Genomic DNA, 12,448 nt, shown 5'->3' on the forward strand with positions numbered 1-12,448 from the left:
AGAAACTGCTTACACTACGATTGTTCGTTCTCCTCTGAAGTAATTCTTATATCTTTCTCTAGATCTAATTTACGGAAAACGTCAAAAACTTTCAAAGAAGTGCAAATTCATAGATATAACAAGCGAATTGGGGTAGCAATCACTGATAGAAAGACGTTTTTCGTATTGGCGATAACTTTTCACGACTTAAGTCACCATTTTACTCCTCCGAACGTCAAAACATTATCTATATTTACACCTATATAGGAGAAATGACCACCGTGACAAAATAAGAAAAATCAGATTACGCTCGGAAAGACTGGCGTTAAATTTTTCCAACATGCTATTCGGGATTGGGGCGGTGGGAAAGTAGTCGGAAAGTGGTTCAATGAACCCCTTTGCCAAAAATCTTAATTTAAATTGCAGATTAATCATGCAGATGTAGCTGTAGATGACATACAGACATCGAAAAGAGTTTTAATGGGTGACAGTGGCTGCGGAAGTCCACCCAAGACTGTGTTTTCATTTAAATTTCTGTTTTCTTGCTTTATGCAGGTTCTAGTATTTGACGCCTGACATTCCAGTAGGAAGTTCTTCTAAAATAAATAGGCTCCACAATTCAGATGAAATTTCTGTATGCTTTAATATGTTGTCGTATTTTACATTGATAACCGACAAAGGTTAGAGTAAACGTTCAAAAGAAATTCCGATATGGCATTACGAAAAATCCGAACATTAACAACTAACCGAAGTGAACAAAACAAAGGTCTACTTCCGAAATGAAAACGAAGAATAAAGGCGTTCGTTTATACATGAGGTATCGCCGTAGTGTGCACAAAAAAAAATCTCTCACAGCATTCTAAAAAAATCATACTTCCCCAATTGATGTACGACTTTATAATACACCCAAAGACTGCTACAACTCCCAAGGAACTTGTCTTAGTAAAGTGCGTAACGTTTAACAATCGAAAATGCAAGAGATTAAATTACGATTGAGCACGCAACTGGCCCAATTAAACAAAGAAACGAAATTGTAATAAAAAGTTGTACTTACAACATTTGGTGTACTAATAAGTTATTGTGCTTCTTCTGTAATTGTATTGGCATCATACAAGTAATTTACTGCCAAGTTGCCACTAAACTGCATCTTAGGGACCATTTATTCATTCATAGAATGAAACACATCTACACCATAATCTGTTTTTAAACACTTTCAGTGGATCATATAGCGGACGACATTGCAACACTTTGCGCTACACGTTTTGTGTGAATGGAATAAATCACGAGCTCTGAGGGAGTAAACAAAGCTATTTATACAAACTTACTAAACAAAACAAGAATACAAAGGAACTGGGCGGGCAATAGGACCTTGACCAATAATTAAATTTCGGGGACCTGTTCGTTAAGCACTTTCCGGACTTTTAGCAGAAAGCAGAAGCATCCTGTAGGAAAACAACCTGACTGTATTATTCCCCTATTTGTGGAGAAGTAAACAACTACTCTGTTTATAGTTAGATGACACTCGTAACGGTTTTTTTATGCGAACAGAAAGTGTTCCAAACGACGTTTGCATTTTGGGTGAATAACAGATAAAAATCAACTATCTCGATCGGTTACTTCGAACCCAAAACTGCGGCACTTGTGCATATTTTTGTGGACTCTTTCGAAGTGAAAAGCTGCCTTGTATATGAAACTCACATGTCTTACGAACGTTTCATCGTCGTCCCTCTGCTACACATAACACTTGTGTAAATTCGACAGGTGTGGGACGACCAGTCTCTCTGATTCTGTGACGAAGTTGAACTTCAAACGTCCATAACAGTCTCTTTCTCACAAGCTACAGCTATCGAGCATGACGAATTTTTTTCTTCGAATGCGTGACTGATGAATGCTATCAACATAATCTTCACTGATGTGTTTGTTGTCTTTCGCACTATTTACTTCTTTTCAACAAGTCTGTTTTTCATATACTTCCCTAACAATGTTTCGCTAAACGTTTAAAGAGTATCGGCAACATGTAAATTATACAACCCATAAAACATACCAATGTTCTCTCAGCCAGAAAACGGCGTACATCATTGTTACCCTATTGTTCAAAAGTTATGTATTATTGAAAAAAGAGGAAAACGGGAGAAGTAATAACCGTCCTCACTTACCTACAAACAAGTATTGTTATATCTATATGTGAAGAAAATACTCTTTGCTTCAGACAGTACGTTATTCAAATATAATTAACAGAATTACATTAGATGAACATCTAGGTCATGTTTGCACTTTGGTTTAAATGGAAGTAGTGCCTACAACCATAATATTTTGAGCCCGAGTTCCTCAGTTGTTAGTTCAGGGCTGTCTGTCTAGTAGATGAGAATATTAATCGTCTTTTGTGACACAATTTTACTTTTAATTTTTAGCCATACATGTTTTACCCAATGGTATGTAGCATCTTCGGTGGTCTATAAGAGGCGATCAAAAGGTTGGCGTTTAAGGGCGTTTCTGCAGCGTGCTATGCAACATAGAGCGACTCCGGTGTGGGTATATAAGCACCGACGTGTAGGCGAGGGATTAGTGTGGCATTATTGTCTGGCCGACGTGCTTGCTGTAAATGCGGAACCGTTAACTATGGCAACGTTATTACTCAATCCGTCCAAACGGGACCAACTTGCATTTATTGTTTTCTTGGCTACCGAAGGACAAAAGACGATAAGACACACATTGGAGAATGAAGAATGTGTATGAGGCAGCGTGTCGCCTGATAAACAAAATAAGAGCCTATGGAATATCAGACCAGCTGTGTGGCTGGATTGAAGAGTTTTTAGCAAACAGAAAACAGCATGTTGTTCTCAGTGGAAAGACGTCTACAGGCGTTAAAGTAACCTCTGGCGTACCACAGAGGAATGTTATGGGACCATTGCTTTTCACAATATATATAAATGACCTAGTAGGTAGTGTCGGAAGTTCCATGCAGCTTTTCGCGGATGATGCTGTAGTATACAGAGAAGTTGGAGCATTAGAAAATTGCAGCGAAATGCAGGAAGATCTGCAGCGGATAGGCACTTGGTACAGGGAGTGGCAACTAACACTTAACATAGACAAATTTAATGTATTGTGAATACATAGAAAGAAGGATCCTTTATTGTATGATTATATGATAGCGGAACAAACACTGGTAGCAGTTACTTCTGTAAAATATCTGGGAGTATGCGTACGGAACGATTTGAAGTGGAATGATCATATAAAATTAATTGTTGGTAAGGCGGACGCCAGGTTGAGATTCATTGGGAGAGTCCTTAGAAAATGTAGTCCATCAACAAAGGAGGTGGCTTACAAAACACTCGTTCGACCTATACTTGAGTATTGCTCATCAGTGTGGGATCCAGGTCGGGTTGTCAGAGGAGATAGAGAAGGTCCAAAGAAGAGCGGCGCGTTTCGTCACAGGGTTATATGGTAAGCGTGATAGCGTTACGGAGATGTTTAGCAAACTTAACTCTGCAAGAGAGGCGCTCTGCATCGCGGTGTAGCTTGCTGCACAGGTTTCGAGAGAGTGCGTTTCTAGATGAGGTATCGAATATATTGCTTCCCCCTACTTATTTCCCGAGGAGATCACGAATGTAAAATTAAAGAGATTCGAGAGCCCACGGAGGCTTTCCGGCAGTCGTTCTTCCCGCGAATGGTACGCGACTGGAACAGGAAAGGGAGGTAATGATAGTGGCACGTAAAGTGCCCTCCGCCACACACCGTTGGGTGGCTTGCGGAGTGTAAATGTAGATGTAGATGTATATGTAGATGTAAGACCAGCGTATTGGAATGGCAGTCCAAGTCCCGTGCACGGGGCGCTGCTGCTCCATGATAACACACGTCCCCATATCGCAATTGTCGTAGCCCAGAAGATACGTCAACTCATGTTGGAGTCACTCGAACGCTGATCTCTCGCCATACGATTATCACGCTTTTGGTCTCTTAAAACAGGCCCTGAAGGGTCGCCGACTCCTGTGAGACGAGGATCTGCAGTAGGTTACAGACTTCTTCACGCAGCAGGACACGTGTTTTACCAAACGTGTATCTTGAATTTGGTGCTTACGGCGATTTTGCCTGATTGGTATACCGAATTGGACTGCACGGCCTTCCAGCGGAAACTTTTTGATCGCCCCTGATTATTATAATAATTATTTGTTTAACTATAATAAAGACACTCTAAGACAAAGTGACGCACTACGAAGGAATCATCCGAATGGGACGAAAATCGGGAGACCTGATGTTCATGTACGGGCAAACAGATGACTACAATTTCAGAAAAAGTGGATGATTCATTCAAGAGAAAGTGCTTCACAAATCGAATACCTCAATGACGCGTTGGTCCACCTCTGGCCCTCATACACGTAGCTATTCGGCTTGGCAGAACTGTTGGTCGGCCTCCTAAGGAAAATAGTGCCAAATTCTGCCTAACAGGAACGTTAGATAGTGAAAATCAGGATATGGTTGGAATGCTTTGCCCATAATGCTCCACGTGTTCTCAGTTGGGGAGAGATCCGGCGACCTTGCTGGCCGAGGTAGAGTTTATCAAGGACGAAGACAAGCAATAGAAACTCTCACCGTGTGTTGGTGGACATTATCTTGCTGAATTGTAAACCCGGAATGGATTATATACAGTCAACGTACCACTGTGCTATAACGACAGCGCGGATGACAACAAAGGAGTCCTGCTGTGAAAAGAAATGGCTCCCCAGACCTTTACTTCTGGTTGTTTGGTTATATCGCAGGCGATATTCAGATTGGTACGCAACTACTGTCCAAGGCGTCTCCAGACACCTCTTCCACCTGGAATCACATTGATTGAGAAGAATGAACCCCGATGACCATCAAAGAGCTTCTGGAGACGCCCTGGACTGCAGTGGGACACTAACATCACTGTCCCCTACCATATGGCCCAATAACCAGGAGTGATGCTCTGGGGTACCATTTCTTTTCATAGCGGAACCCCCTTTGTTTGTCATCCTCAGCACCCTTGTGAGGTGGCTATAATTTCGCACCTTACAAGCACTCATCCACATACTTTGCCATGGTCTACAAACACAATTAGGTATCATGTGATAAGTTGTACATCGTATATATGAATATATAAAGGAGACTGACATTGTCACGTACGCATTGTAAATAATTGTTAACGCTCATTGCTTGAAAAGTGACAGAGTGTCTATATTATCAGGACGGCGTAATTAAAGATTGCCTATACTATAAGAGGTTGGATCGACAGTGAAAATGAAATGGCAGGTGGAACTCAAGCCATGGATGGAAGGCCCACACAGGTGTGGTGGTCCAGCTCCACACAGGAAGTGCCAAAACGGACAGCCTGGACATCTGAGCGCGGAGACACAATACAGGGGCGGCCGGCCGATATTGTAGTAGGGCCGGAAGGATAACCGGATAATACTTCCGAACTCTGGAGAGCCTGGACGCAGCTGAGAGGAACGAAAAAGTGTCACCACGGAAACCACGGAGGATGGGTTATTTCCAAGGATTTTACTCAGAAGTGTACCATCGTACGAGTATAGGAATTTCCTCGCAAACTTTCCGCGCTGGACGACAAAAGACTAAAATCTGGTTGGTCGGAGTATGGAAGATTCTGTAGAGAGGGAGAATATTCCGTGGTTTCTGGAATATGATTCGTTTTCGGAATTACGAGGGTGGCGAGCCGACCCTTGCTGGGAAGCCAGTGGTGGAGAGACGTGGTCTTCCGTTGTGAGCAGCTGTATCTGACGGTCACTCGGTATCAGCTTTGCTGGTACAGACGGACTTGCTGTCTTTGTTCTCAGGAGATTTTAGTTAGAACAATTAGGCACTGTACTGTTGCGAACCTATACGATTCTGGACTTCACCTCCTGGTTGGAAGTCGTCGTTGAGTAAACAGTGTTCAGTAATTGAGAGCACTTCTTCTGCCCATACTTACATTGAGACGTTATCTGAACTCCGTCCTTGCGGCTGGGAGTTCGCGTTCCTCGTCTGTAGAACACAGAGAGGAGAAGACAGTATTAGAGTATATTAGTCAGAGGACCGCCTTCTGCCGTCCTAATGTTTGAAACAGTTTATTTGTGGCTGGAGTTCTTCCATCGTCGCAGATGAGTACGAGATCCATCACTTCGACGCAGCGGACGCAGTACATACGGTGATGTCGCAGATTGCTTCGTCTTATTAGGGCTGTAAAGCTAAACATCTGTGATCACGTTAGTTTTTCTACTGAGGTTCCACACCACCGTAGATCATCTTTGAAAGTAGTGTCTTTTACTGTTTGGTACGTAGATGATGTCAGTCTTTTCGCGTTATTGATATTCGATCGCGCAGTCATACTAAGGGGCAGATTTGGGCAATTGATTAATAATTTTAGTTAGTAAATGTAGACAATTGTACTTAAAGTGTTGATTTTAATCTATAATAAAAATATATTGAACCAAAACGTTTATCATTTAGTAGTATTACTTGCCTTCATCATACATTTGTGTGTAGATTGTAATTTATATATAAAAAGAGAATGAAGAGATCCTAAGATCTGCTTCAGGGGGTAGACAGAAAGGGCTAAATCATCATTTTAGCGTTTATTATTTTCAGTTGCATACATTCATTTTACACCCGCCTGGAATAGCATCTTGGACCCTTACAGCACAGCGGAACGTCGATGATACTCTACATCCCGTTTTGTTCCATTCCTGTCAAGCCATTCTGGGCTTACATTTCAGCAAGATAATGCCCGAACGCACATGGAAACAGTTTCTACTGCTTTTCTTCGTGCTTGCTAAACCCTACATCGGCCAGCAAGGTTGTCGAATCTCTCCCCAGTTTAGAACGTTTGGACATCATGGACAGGGGCCGCACCCATCTCAGGATTTTAACGATCCAACGCACCTGTTGTTGTTGTGGTCTTCAGTCCTGAGACTGGTTTGATGCAGCTCTCCATGCTACTCTCTCCTGTGCAAGCTTCTTCATCTCCCAGTACCTACTGCAGCCTACGTCCTTCTGAATCTCCTTAGTGTATTCATCTCTTGGTCTCCGTCTACGATTTTTACCCTCCACGCTGCCCTCCAATACTAAATTGGTGATCCCTTGATGCCTCAGAACATGTCCTACCAACCGATCCCTTCTTCTAGTCAAGTTGTGCCACAAACTCCTCTTCTCCTCAATTCTATTCAATACCTCCTCATTAGTTATATGATCTGCCTATCTTCAGCATTCTTCTGTAGCACCACATTTCGAAAGCTTCTATTCTCTTCTTGCCTAAACTATTTATCGTCCATGTTTCACTTCCATACATGGCTACATTCTATACAAATACTTTCAGAAACCACTTCCTGACACTTAAATCAATACTCGATGTTTACAAATTTCTCTTCTTCAGGAACGCTTTCCTTGCCATTGTCAGTCTACATTTTATATCCTCTCTACTCCGACCATCATCAGTTATTTTGCTCCCCAAATAGCAAACTCCTTTACTACTTTTAAGTGTCTCAGTTCCTAATCTAATTCCCTCAGCATCACCAGAGTTAATTCCATTATCCTCGTTTTGCTTTTGTTGATGTTCATCTTATGTCCTCCTTTCAAGACACTGTCCATTCCGTTCAACTGCTCTTCCAAGTCCTTTGCTGTCTCTGACAGAATTACAATGTCATTGGCGAACCTCAAAGTTTTTATTTCTTCTCCATGGATTTTAATACATTCTCCGATCTTTTCTTTTGTTTCCTTTACTGCTTGCTCAATATACAGATTGAATAGCATCGGGGAGAGGCTACAACCCTTTCTCACTCCCTTCCCAACCACTGCTTCCCTTTCATGCCCTTCGACTCTTATAACTGCCATCTGGTTTCTTTACAAATTGTAAATAGCCTTTCGCTCCCTGTATTTTACCCCTCCCACCTTCAGAATTTGAAAGTGAGTATTCCAGTCATCTTTGTCAAAAGTTTTCTCTAAGTCTACGAATGCTAGAAACGTAGGTTTGTCTTTACTTAATCTTTCTTCTAAGATTCAGAAAAGGCAAACCTACGTTTCTAGCACCTATTGGACGGAATTTGGCACGAAATCTCTCAGGACGACACGCGACTCTGTCAGTCAATGCCAACCCGAATAACTGCTTGTATAAGGGCCCGAGGTGAACCAATGCATTACTGACTTGCTCAGTTTGAGAATCTCTTTCTATTGAGTTAATAATCCGACTTTTCCGAAATTGTATGCCTTTGTCTGTCTGTACATATACATAACACTTACCGATTTCCTTCGCATTCGGATAATTCTTTCGTGTTGAGCTTTTATTTTTTTATTTAATTTTTTTGTTAGAGTGTATTTTGCGTGAGTTGTGGATTTATATGTGCATGCAGAGTTTCATAGCAGAACTAGACAGGAAGTTAGTGACTCTCAGTAGACACCACGCTAATAGCATGTAACACAGCCTCTGTTGCTATGCTCTTCAATCCGAAGACTGGTTCGACGCAGCTCTCCATACAACTCTATTTTGTGCTCTCCTCCATCTCCGAATAGCTACTACAACCTACATGAGCCGTGTTGCGGCTCACGTTGGTGCCGTTGTTAGGTTGGCATCGTGCAATATGGATAGTGGCGTCTCGTTTTCTTCTCGTGTTTATTGGCGCTACTACATTTGCTAGCGTTGTCTGTCCGCGAGTGGCAGCAGCAGCGGTTATCGATATCTAGTACGGTGGTACTATCTTTGGAAGGACGTCAAGTGTTTTCCGGGTGAGAGTTTGTCGGGGAGTTCGGTTGGGATGGATCGGCAGTGAGGTTCGGCAGCGCGCCGACATGCCTGGACCGCTGGTGGCACTACCAGATCGAGGGGCTGTAGTTGCGAGGGCCACAACCTCGTTGTCCGCCGGACCCAGGACGTTGGAGTTCAGTGAACATTAACCTAGTGGTGAAACCTCCACTGTTTTGAGATCACGCCGTTTGTTCGTGCGTTGCTGCTCGCAGAGTCGCTGAGACGAAGAGCAACTACCGGAGTGATTTGAGTTGGCGAAATTAATTAGCCGCCCTCCACATATTATTATTCCTTGTGTTATTATTCGTGAAGCTCAACCAGTGGTATTGTTCTGCCTAGTGGCCGCTAACGCCCCAGTTACCTGCCCTGGAGGTTAGCGTATTTTCGCGGCAGTGTACCTTGCCGCTGCTGTCCGGTAAGGCGTGTAGTTCGACAGCCTCCTTGATTGTGGTTCGGATATTTTGTTTCTTTTGGACTACCTTGGTCGTAGTGGTTCCTTCTGCTTCTGGATGTTCTAAACACCGGATGCTGAAGACGCAGTGCTGTCCGCCGGTTCCGCCTTGCCTGGGTTATTCCATCGTTGTATTGGTTATCAGACGTTAGGCAGATGCTGCAGGAGTGTTGGTCTGCGTTTAAACTGCCACTAGTTTGAGTTACCATCCAGTTAAGTGAATACAACTCCTGGCTGTCTGTCTCATCGTTTACGAAGTTGAGCGACTTTCCCAGGTCCTTGGAGTACTGTATGAGGCCCACTTCTCTCTTAATTTGGTCAGATTGCTTTTTTTAAAGAAAATATTTTAATTTTGGATTATTACTGCTTGGGCCTTCAGCCGACAAAGAGTTTGAATTTCTTGTTAATAAGCCCTTCAACCGTGAGTCTAACTTGTCTTAAGAAATTGTAATTAGACAAAATATCTTAACACTGAAATGTTGATGATTGTTCTTTAAATATCTCTCGAAGAAGTTTAATTGCTTCTCAAAAATTTGCTATCCAGGCCTTCAGCTGTCCAACCGTTTTGTTGAGTTATTACGAGGGTGAGTCAAATGAAAACCTTAAATATTTTTTAAAATATTATTTATTGCACAGAAGTGGTAGAAAGCTGTATCACTTTTCAATGTAATCTACGCCACGCTCAATGCAAGTCCTCCAGTGCTTACAAAGTGCATAAATTCCTTTAGAAAAAAATTCTTTTAGTAGTCCGCGCAACCACTCATGCACCGCGTGGCGTACCTCCTCATCAGAACGGAACTTCTTTGCTCCCATTGCGTCTTTGAGTAGTCCAAACATATGAAAATCACTTGGGACAAGATCTGGTGAGTATGGTGGATGAGGAAGACTCTTTGTTTCCGGTTGGTGGAGGTGAACGCAGCCGGCCGCGGTGGTCTAGCGGTTCTAGGCGCGCCGTCCGGAACCGCGCGACTGCTACGGTCGCAGGTTCGAATCCTGCCTCGGACATGGACGTGTGTGATGTCCTTAGGTTAGTTAGGTTTAAGTAGTTCTACGTTCTAGGGGACTGATGACCATAGATGTTAAGTCCCATAGTGCTCAGAGCCATTTGAACCATTTTTTGAGGTGAACGAAGGTTTCGTCCCCCGTGACGATTCTTGCAACCTTCTCGTTCAAAGCGCCGAAGAAGTTCTTCACAAATATCAACACGTCGTTCTCTCATGTCAGGAGTCAGCTGCCATGGCATCCATCCTGCAGACACTTTGTGAAACTGGAGCACATCATGCACAATGTGGTGTGCTGACCCATGACTAATCTGTAAACGTGCTACAATGTCATTCAGTGTCACTCGGCGGTATTCCTTCACTATGGCTTCAACTGTTGCAACGTTCTGTGGAGTCACAAGTCGTTGTGCTTGACCTGGACGAGGAGCATCTTCCACTAAGTCACACCAATTGCGAACTTCCTACTCCATTCGTAGACTTGCTGCTGTGACGAACGTGCATCACCGTACTGAACCTTCATTCGTAGATGAATTTCAGTAGGTTTCGCACCTTCACTACGCAAAAACCGAATAACAGAATGCTGTTCTTCCCTGGTGCAAGTCGCAGGTGGGGCGGCCATCTTTATACTTACAATGCGACGGTATGTGTGAATCTGCACTATACTGCCACCAACAAGCCATTCTGCACGCTATATGTAGTACGCTTACCAACTTACAGGATAACGGAGCGAAATTTCGATTTATTAGAAATTTAAGGTTTTCATTTGACTCACCCTCGTACTATTGGAGCCTTCAGCCGACAAATAATTTGAATTTCTTATCAAGAAGGCCTTCAGCCGTGAACGCAATTGGTCTTAAGAATTTTTAATTAGATGTTGTTGTTGTTGTTGTCCTCAGTCCTGAGACTGGTTTGATGCAGCTCTCCATGCTACTCTATCCTGTGCAAGCTGCTTCATCTCCCAGTACCTACTGCAACCTACATCCTTCTGAATCTGCTTAGTGTACTCATCTCTCGGTCTCCCTCTACGATTTTTACCCTCCACGCTGCCCTCCAATGCTAAATTTGTGATCCCTTGATGCTTCAAAACATGTCCTACCAACCGATCCCTTCTTCTAGTCAAGTTGTGCCACAAACTTCTCTTCTCCCCAATCCTATTCAATACCTCCTCATTAGTTATGTGATCTATCCACCTTATCTTCAGTATTCTTCTGTAGCACCACATTTCGAAAGCTTCTATTCTCTTCTTGTCCAAACTAGTTATCGTCCATGTTTCACTTCCATACATGGCTACACTCCAAACAAATACTTTCAGAAACGACTTCCTGATACATAAATCTATATTCGATGTTAACAAATTTCTCTTCTTCAGAAACGCTTTCCTTGCCATTGCCAGTCTACATTTTATATCCTCTCTACTTCGACCATCATCAGTTATTTTACTTCCTAAATAGCAAAACTCCTTTACTACTTTAAGTGTCTCATTTCCTAATCTAATTCCCTCAGCATCACCCGATTTAATTTGACTACATTCCATTATCCTCGTTTTGCTTTTGTTAATGTTCATCTTATATCCTCCTTTCAAGACACTGTCCATTCCGTTCAACTGCTCTTCCAAGTCCTTTGCCGTCTCTGACAGAATTACAATGTCATCGGCGAACCTCAAAGTTTTTACTTCGTCTCCATGAATTTTAATACCTACTCCAAATTTTTCTTTTGTTTCCTTTACTGCTTGCTCAATATACAGATTGAATAACATCGGGGAGAGGCTACAACCCTGTCTCACTCCTTTCCCAACCACTGCTTCCCTTTCATGCCCCTCGACTCTTATTACTGCCATCTGGTTTCTGTACAAATTATAAATAGCCTTTCGCTCCCTGTATTTTACCCCTGCCACCTTTAGAATTTGAAAAAGAGTATTCCAGTCAACATTGTCAAAAGCTTTCTCTAAGTCTACAAATGCTAGAAACGTAGGTTTGCCTTTTCTTAATCTTTCTTCTAAGATAAGTCGTAAGGTCAGTATTGCCTCACGTGTTCCAACATTTCTACAAAATCCAAACTGATCCTCCCCGAGGTCTGCATCTACCAGTTTTTCCATTCGTCTGTAAAGAATTCGCGTTAGTATTTTGCAGCCGTGGCTTATTAAACTGATAGTTCGGTAATTTTCACATCTGTCAGCACCTGCTTTCTTTGGGATTGGAATTATTATATTCTTCTTGAAGTCTGAGGGTATTTCGCCTGTCTCATACATCTTGCTCACCAGCTGGTAGA

The sequence above is a fragment of the Schistocerca gregaria genome, chromosome 8, assembly GCF_023897955.1.
Source record: "Schistocerca gregaria isolate iqSchGreg1 chromosome 8, iqSchGreg1.2, whole genome shotgun sequence".
In the NCBI taxonomy this organism is placed as follows: domain Eukaryota; kingdom Metazoa; phylum Arthropoda; class Insecta; order Orthoptera; family Acrididae; genus Schistocerca; species Schistocerca gregaria.